This window comes from Poecilia reticulata, linkage group LG7, assembly GCF_000633615.1.
Source record: "Poecilia reticulata strain Guanapo linkage group LG7, Guppy_female_1.0+MT, whole genome shotgun sequence".
NCBI lineage: Eukaryota > Metazoa > Chordata > Actinopteri > Cyprinodontiformes > Poeciliidae > Poecilia > Poecilia reticulata.
In genome coordinates, this window is record NC_024337.1 from 28,971,531 (window position 1) to 28,980,826 (window position 9,296).

The window sequence follows — 9,296 nt, forward strand, 5'->3', positions numbered from 1 at the left end:
AACGTCGGCTGGAGATGGGCACCAGCACCCCTCCCGACCCCACTGAGGGAAAAAGGGTGCAAGAAAATGGATGGATGGATGGATTTTAACATGTCAAAATGTGAAAATAAAAATTGAAGCGCCTTACATTTATTTGGAAACCGTCATTTGATTATTAGATTATTATTATTGATTATTATTAAGAAGATTTTTGGAATTCTTTGAGCGTAACTTTAAAGTTTAAGGTATCGATTAAAAAAAAAATAAAAAGGCTGACCAAGCTACATGCTTTCCCATATCATATATCTAATCCATTACTTGTCTCATAAAATATTCAGACCTTTATGTATCTACCTGTTTCATTTAAAGCAGCAGCAGTTTTCACTTTAACTGTTTAGTCGTTCTGCTTTGATTTACCACCTGCCCACTTTTGCAGTTTCACTTCTGCCGCTTTATTTCCCAGCACCGTGATATTGACCGCAGTGTTTGCAATAAACATGCATCATGGAGTCCATTAACTGCATTATGAGTCATTAGCATGCGATCTGCTGGACAGATAGTTCTGTGGCATATGACCGTGGGAGAACGTACCAGTTCTTTTACTTTTTACTTCTTCATTCACTTTCCTCCTTTTCAGCTCTATATGAACATTCAGAGTTTTATATGCATTTATCATTTCTATTTTTCTAATTAGAAATTATAGATATTACTAAAATGAGCAGGTTGCCTGGCGTTGGTGCGGTGTTCTTTTTATTTGACAGCTTATTGTGACCAAATTTGTCTGACCGTAAAACATTTCTTTATTTTGTCCATGTGGTTAAAACGAGTGAAATTAACAAGTAATGTCTATGTGAGAGTTTGCGTAGACCTCTGAGCTGAACTTTTGGCTACTGTAAATATGACGCCACACACTGATAGGATTCAATAATTACTGATGGATTCAGGGCTTAAAATTAGTGATTGTAAACCTGCAGCACAAAATACCAATCAGCTCAATTATGAACTGTGACTTCGAGGTCACACATGGCCTTCAAATACTGAATAATCAAAGTCACAATTCACCTCGGAGCTCGTCAGAAAACCACTCCACGGCTCGTGATTTTTCTCTGTTGGCGTCAGCCATGACAGGCTGGTTCTGTCACAGTTTTAGGGAATTTTTCCAAGTGGGAATATATTCACAAAACTGCAAAAAAAAAAAGAAAATAAATGAGTTTCTGCCAGGCGCTGCTCGGTGGATTGCGGGGCATCAAGCATAGATGTCATCAGAACGACAATGAATCATTCTTTTCAAAGAAAATATCACCCGTGAAACGAGGCGGAGAGCGACGCTATCGTTTTGGATCGCGCAAGAAAAACACGACCGGCTGTCAGGAGAATTTGTTGCTGCGACATTTTCGCTCGACACCAGCAAGACTGGAGGATCTGAACTATAAACACAAAGGGCTGGATGGAGAGCAGGACAGAACACGCATTAGATAAATATGTATCGCTCCCACTTTGATGGTTAAATATCTCAGCAGACTGCTGGCAGTCCTCGTACCCTCATTTGCGTGACTCAGACCTTTTAATGAAGGCCAAAGCTTGCCAGCCCCTGCAGGCTGTGACAGTAATCAACCACTAATAAAAGCTTGATAAAAGGGGTCTTTGGTTGACTTACAAGGTCAAGGAACGTTAAGCTTAGTGGATCTGTTGTGCAATTAAAAGAGGGATGAGAGAGAACAAAAGGAAATTGGTTGTCGAGATGTTAAAGGTTGGTTCTATCAGGGTTAAATTGAAAGGGCGTGAGCTTAAAAGAGAAAATGTCCGCGTCACAAAAGTTTTTTTGTGTACTCGTTTGGCATGAAAGGGATTTTATTGGAGGCATAGACAATAAGCCGATATTTAAGCTGAACAAAGCTAAACATTGATTAGAATGTGACTCATGCAAAAACACACATTTGGATTTAGGAAGATACGTTCAGTTATATTCCCCTTTTTTCTCCTGAACTGGCCGGGAACAGGAGGAGCTGCATCGCAGCTCATGTTTCAGTCTTTCTAAATTTTCATTAAATCTGAGTTTTTATTGTTGCACACTTTAAAGACACTGCTTTTAAGGCAGCTATAAAGCAGCAACAGCTTTTGGCCATTGATTTTTTTTTTTTTTTTTTTTTGACTCGTACGTTGAAAATTTAGGCATAGTTCCAATTTCTTTCTGCCTTTTTTGGTTCTGCTTTTTGCTCTTGAGCTTTCCAATGATTTGCCACAAACTTAAATATATTTTATGGCGATTTTTTTTTTTGTGACAGACATTTATAACAATATAAAGTCTGTGAAGTGGAATAATAAGAATAATTGTTATATTTACAGTGTTCTTTACAATTAAGAATCTAAAAACGTGGTTGGTGTTTTGAGTTTAGGCCTTCTGACTCTTTTATTTCTCTTAATAAAATTCATTGCCTTCAGAAATCCTTGATTAATAAATGTTCTCCATGTGTAATTTAATCCCAGTATAGACATAGCTGCTCAGTGAAGGCCTCAAAGCTTACTGGAGATTAGTAAACTAACAGCTGAGTTTAAATTTTATCCCAAGCTTTGAACATTTTCCAAAGCAGCGTTCAGGCCTTCACCCTGAAACTAAAGATTCTGGCATAAATGGTAGATCAGCAAGACATAGAATTAACTCTAAGCTCCAAAAGTGATGGTGCTCTGGTTTGGCCTGTCAGAAAGGCTACCTAGATGCCATGGTAACTTTAGGTGAGCTGCTGAGATTGACAGCTCAGGTGGACAAATAAATGGATTCCAAAAGTATTTTTATGTACACGCCACAACTCTGGGATCTATAAGAAAGCAAAATCATTTAACTGTCAGGATCGCTGTGCTCTGTGCAATGAAAGATCGTCTACCCACCAAACATCACCAGTTTGGGTTATTTTACTGATAAGAGTAGGAATTTATATACTTATATATTTATTTATTTGACATTTGTCTGATGCTGGAGGTTTCTGATTCCCTTTACCTTCTTTGGTTTGTCACAAGCCATGTAAGAAGCAAAGCAGACATTTGAAAAAAGGTGCTCTAAAGTGAAAAACTTTAGCTAATGTGCAGGGTGCTATGAGCCTTTTAGGGTAAAAATATTCCCCAAAAGGCAAACAGCTTAAGCTGCAGCTTAAGGTGATTCTAGAAAAGATTAAATAAGGGGCTTGAATAAGAATGCACACCAGAAATTTTAGCTTTTGTTTGTAAAAAAAAAACAAAAAAAAAAACAATGTCCGTTTTCTTTTCATTTTTATTTGCTACTTTGTATTGATCTAGCTGATTAAATCCTCATGCAATACAATGAAGTCTGTGTATTTTACAATGCAGAAATATACAGGGTTTAACTTTTAAGTTTTCTTTTGGATAGGAGTGACTTTATGAGATGGGAAGCAGGCAGCAAAAGCTATGAAATGATCTTCACGGTATTCCTCTTCTCACGTCTGAAGTTTGTCACAGTTATGAAAAGCAGCGTCACAGTTATGGAGAAAGCACAAAAGCAATAGTGAATAAATCCACAAGTGAGCCCCAAAGACAAACAAAAGTAATGACTCTTGCATTACTCAGAGTTGCATTAAGTACACTGTGAATTGCGTGGCGTGAACGGTGATGGAACAGCGTGCGGCACAGCAGCTTAACTCTCACTCTGTTCTCTTCTACGTATCTGTCAAATTGCTGCATTAAGTGACAGGGATTGTAAAAATGGCTCTTCGTGAATGTCAAAAGAAATTATCCACTCTTATTCGAATCCAGTGCACTTTAAAAACCAAAGAGGCAATTTGTTGGAGCAGCTTCAAGCCTTTACTGTAACAAATTTCCTTTGTTTCACTGTTTGGCAGTAAAAAAAAAAAAAGCCTCAGGCTTAAATCACAAAGGTGAGTTTGAAAATCAGACTGACGGATATTAGGAGTGTTATTGTTGGACATGAAGATTTATTGCATTTCCATGATTAGTAATATAAACTGCACAGTGGAGTAGTTGCTAGTGGTGTTGCACTGGATCAAACTCTTTGCGATTGAATTCGGATCCGGATTTTTCTGCATTGAGTGTGCTTTTTTTTTTTTTTTTTCGCCCTCGCATGTGTGGGTTCTCAATCTGCTACCCCATCTTCCTCCCATAGTCCACAAATATGGATGTTAAGTTAATTGGCCTCTCTCTAAATTCTCTTTTGCTTGTGGGTGCAGGGTTGTTGGTGCTGAGTGTATCTGTGTTTCATGCAGTAATGTATCCTTTATGATCTCTGTTTCCTGGGATGATACCTGTTTACCTTGGAAAAGGTTCACAGCAGCTTTCCTAACTCAGTTCAGATGGCTTGCAGCTCAATTACACACATTTCTGGCCCACTATAAATACAAAAACCAGAATACAAGGAAGAACAGGAGTTTTTCTTTATTTATTTTTCCACACTATTGCTGCATTTTTCCCCCCCATTTCTCTCCTCTATCCCTCCGTTTGTCTTCTATTCTGCCAAAACCTGCGTCGTTTGAAGTGCTAATGATGCTTCCTATTGCAAACCAGATGTTGACCGGTGAGGTGCATTGCTGCAATTCAGAGGACTGGTAAAATCTTAAAACTGCAGCATTTGTTATTTTGCCTGTAAAAATCGACGTGACGTTGAAACAACGCAGCGCTGACAATCTGTGAACCCTGAAGTGAAAAAAAATTTCACAACTCCAATTAAGATTTCCTCATCAAAGAGTCCTTTAATGAAATTTCAAAGCGTAGTTGGCCCTTTCTAGTGCTTTTAATTATCTACTTTCCCCTCAGCTAATTGACCCCCCCATCTCGCCCCGATCATTTTGAGCATGATTGAAAGTAGCAAACAGCTACATATCATCAAAGTGTTGTCTCCTTGCTGTGTTTGGAGCCACTTTACTCCAAAATGTGTCCTTCACTACAAGTCTCACGTCTCACTAGATATTTAATCACCTAAACGCAGAGACGCACAGAGAGTTTCCGCAAATGCGTAAGCCATTTTAGTCTGGCTTGTTAAGCCAAAATAATGAAAGTGACTGCATGTTTGTTTACCTTTACTTTGAAATGTAGCATTAGTTAAAAAAAAAGAAAGAAAGAAAACGAAATCCAGACGGTAAATCAAAACAGAAGCAAGAATTGATAGGATATTTTCTGTATGCTTTGAGATGTACTACAAGCATTTTACTGAAACATATTAGAATGTCTGAAAATTCCTAGAGAGCAACTTGACTGACGATGTTGAAATTTGTTGCAAAAACCACACGCACATTAATAACATTCAGATAATGTGCCGTTCAAAACTCTGCAGACGTTTTATAAGCATTGACTTTCAGATACCAGGTTCTGCCTAGTCAGTTTATAAGGCATAGTAAATTGCACACATCCAGACTGTTATTTGCATTTAAAAAATAATCATAAATGCACATCCAAAAGAACAAATGAAAAGGCCAGGGTTTTCATGATGTTTTCCAAAAAGACAAAATTATTACAGAGCTGACATTTCAAGCTGGATTTGCTGCATTAGTGTGTAGCACCATTAGTACGGCTTGCATAACAAAGCAGCGCTTTTCGTGTGTTTTACCATGACTCTGAGATTTTCAAAAGGCTGCCGACAGTTGCAGTTACAGGGCAGACAAAGGTTGAAAGGTCAAACAGATGAAACAGAAACTCATACTTTTTGTTACCTACTAAAAGTCCAGCTCTTTTATGACCTAAACCACATCTAAAAAATACAGTTTCCTTTTTTAAACAGGTTCTTGCGTCTCCCTTCTCCGTCTGTCTTAATGTTAGAAACACTACTAACACTGATAATAGCTAGCTTTAAACTTCAGCACCTCAATAAAACCTGCTAACTTTAATTTTAGGCAACGCATGGAGCATTCGGGACCAGAAAAAGAAACATTTGCAGATTAAAGTCACCACCAGATAGTTTGTCACACAAGACAATGACGGAACTTGACCATTAGAATAAATGTAATATCAGATTATAGAACTTTGTATTCCAAGTTATTAACTGAATAATGAGTCCCAATGTTGCAAATGTGAAAAGGGATCCTTAATTACTCTGCCACGATTGTTTAGTCCGTTATCTTCTCATGGGTGTTTGCATGCTGCATTTAATGTGGGCTCTGATGCAGCTTCAGTTAAATAAAAAAAAAATCATTATTTCTGAGTTGACACTGTTCTTCTTCACATCTTCAACAGCCTCACGACTCTTTGTGGTCTGTGACGTCATTCTTCTTCAAACTAGAGCGTGTTCTTTGTTACGAACAGTCGAGTCTGTTCTTTTCGCATGAAAAGAAGTCAGGTTGAAAAGGCAGCTTCGTTAGGTCAGGCCACCTGCAATCATCACACCAGAAATTAATCAACCTCAGCCGGTGCATGAGGTTGGTTTCACAGAGGAAGAGAGGAGGTGAAATCTCTGTGCTGCCACAAGGTTCCCACTTCAATATTCAGTGGGCAGATTTAAAACCCCGAACCACATTCAATGGACTTCTCTCTCTTTTGTTCTCACCAGAAACAATTACGTTAAAGTTTGAGTCAAAGCCTCTTGCTTTTCTTTAGAACCAAAGTTTTATGGAGTATTGTCAGTATGGAGTGCATTCTCATTCATTTTCCAAGGAAATTTTATGACTGTCTTTGTGATTTAGTATGATCACCTGAGCATATAATTACAAGACTCTGTGTTGAAGTGCAGGTAGAATTGCGTTTCACTGCTGTATGTACATTTTCTTTGATAAAGATGTGCTAAAAGTACATAAAAATTCTTATAGTGCCGCATCATACACGCAAGATGAAACTTTTGGAAAAATCAAGTTTTTATTTTGAGCTAATCTACTTTTTAAACTATCTTACCTTAAGAAATAACGTTTTATTTTTATTTTTATTTTTTACAAAATCTCTGCAGCCACTTTTATCTGCACCTGTGCTTTAATTACTTCACATAACCCCGTTTTCCCAGCAGGGACAAATTCAGTTCTTCACCTAAAACATTTCACAGAGTGGAAGCATACGGAGAGAGGGAACTTTGAGTGATCCAGAAAGATCCTCTGGAGGATTTTTTTCTATATCCTCTCTCCAGAGTCCGAGCTAGCCACTTATTCAGGTTCACAGGTTTTCAACAGGATTTAGACCCACTGATTTTATAGCTAACAAATATTACATTATAAATGTAAAATCAAAAAACTGTTGATTTTACACTCTTTGTGTGCTACTTTTGCCCAATATTGTGGTCTAGATGAAGAAAAGGATGCTCAAGAAGACACACAAAGCCAGGAAACCAGCCTTCTGTTAGCATTTGCAAAAGTGTCTTCAGTATCGGCCGATTTTATATGAAGATGTATAAAAGTACTTCACAGAGTTTCACATTTGTTAAAACAAGAGCAACAACAAAATTGCTAAATACTATTGGCGTTGGTTAAAGCTGCATTGAATGCATATATGGAGTCAAACAAATATAATTTTACCATAAACTGGAGGCATGAAGCTCTCACAAAGAGCCGCAGACCTGGAAGTTACAGATAAAGATTATCCAATGAAAACAAAAATGCATTCAAAGGCAATGGTCTCTGAACAAGACCCCACTGCTGAAGAAAAATCATGTTGAAACTTGTTTTTAAAGTTGTCCACAAAATATCTTTACAAGCCAGTGAGACACTGAGAGAATGTAGTCTCGTCAGATTAACGCTAAAGCTGGACTCTTAGGACATCGATACACACACAATAAAGCTTGTGGGTGGGAATATCATGGAGTGGAATGCTTTACGGCATACAGTACTGACAGTTCACATATAACTGAAGGAAGAATGGAAGGAGAAATTTACCAGGGCATTATTGATGATCAGATCAGAATCTGATGATGAATTAATGATGAGCGTGGTCGTGAAATACACAGCCACGAAACCCTTAAGTGGTTTCCAAGAAAGAGCTTAAAAGCGAAAGTAAGACACATGTCCAGCTAAATGTCTGTGGAAGGAACTGAAGGTCAGAGTTCACTAAGAGGAACTTCAGATCATTTCAGATCTGAAAGCGTCTATGTGGAAGAACAGGTCCAACTCACACCTGAGCAATTCATGTGATGACCGATTCTAAATGTAGGAGACAAATTAAGTTGTCACAACAAAAACAGGCTTTTCCACAAAGTATATAATCAATTTTAGTGTGTATGTTTGATATCTATTTAAATATTTTACCCATAGCTTAATTTGTTGACCAACTGGAGATGCATTTACATCCGTTCTCTTCTCTTCCCTCTTCACTTCCTCAGTTTCGTGTAAAACCTGGATGCTGTCAGGGAAATGTTTGTCATGGTTTTATTTGATTTCAACTTTTCTACTGCTTTTCTATTGCTTTTGAAGATTAACATGTAACTACCTTTTACTTGAACGGCATATTTTCTTGCCTTTATCGTATTCAGGATTTGCTAAGAAAAATAGACCTTCATATTTACACTTGGTGTGTAAAAACAGAGTCTTGATTCAAAATTGAGCTTCATAGACACTTTGAACAATTAAAACACTCAGTAGAATAAAAGAAAATGTTCAGTTGCACCTATTTTTATTAACTTTTAGAGGCGCCAATAAATGTGGCCCCTATGATTTCATTTAAGACATAATGCACTTTAATAAAATATTGTTCTTTTTTTGTTGTTTGTTTATTATGGGAACCATTTTAATGGTCCATCAAGTAAGTAAAGTGAGTTCCTGCCATTTAACTGAATGGCAGGAAAATCTTTTTGTTAAAATCATGGCTCAAATTTGGTTTCATTTGCTCTCTAATAGATAGGAAACACATGCTAATGAACCCCATCATTGAATCATGCTGAAGCAGTGAGTGGGATGTGAAACGGATATCATGTCGTTGCTATTGGTGCAGACCTGCAAACAGGAGGTGATTTGCTTCCTCATAAAATAAGCATTCATCAAATGGATTTTTTTTTTCTCTCTCAGACTAAATACCATTTAACACCTTTTGGTTCATACAAATATTACGCAACCACGTAATGGATGCTCATTGAAAATTGGAAGAATGTGACAATGTATGTGTCCTACTTCATTTTATCTTTTATATTATCATTTGTTTGTCTCAATAAGTCACTTGTGATTTATTTATTCAAATGAAAATGTAGATATTGAACAAATTATGTTTTCCAAAGAAAGGTCAGAGAATGTCCTGCCAGGGTGTAACCCACCTCTCGTCCAATGACTGCTGGACACCTCAGTCCTGCAAGGAAAAGGATGGATGGATGGATGGATGGATGGATGGATGGATGGATGGATGGATGGATGGATGGATGGATGGATGGATGGATGGATGGATGGATGGATGGA

At 37.6% G+C, this 9,296-nt stretch overlaps 1 protein-coding gene across 3 annotated transcripts in view; it reads left to right on the forward strand.

Annotated features, from left to right (window-relative positions):
• LOC103467993 (kazrin) overlaps positions 1-9,296 on the forward strand; it is a 166,770-nt gene that overhangs the window by 139,818 nt on the left and 17,656 nt on the right. The gene's annotated exons all lie outside the window — the stretch shown is intronic.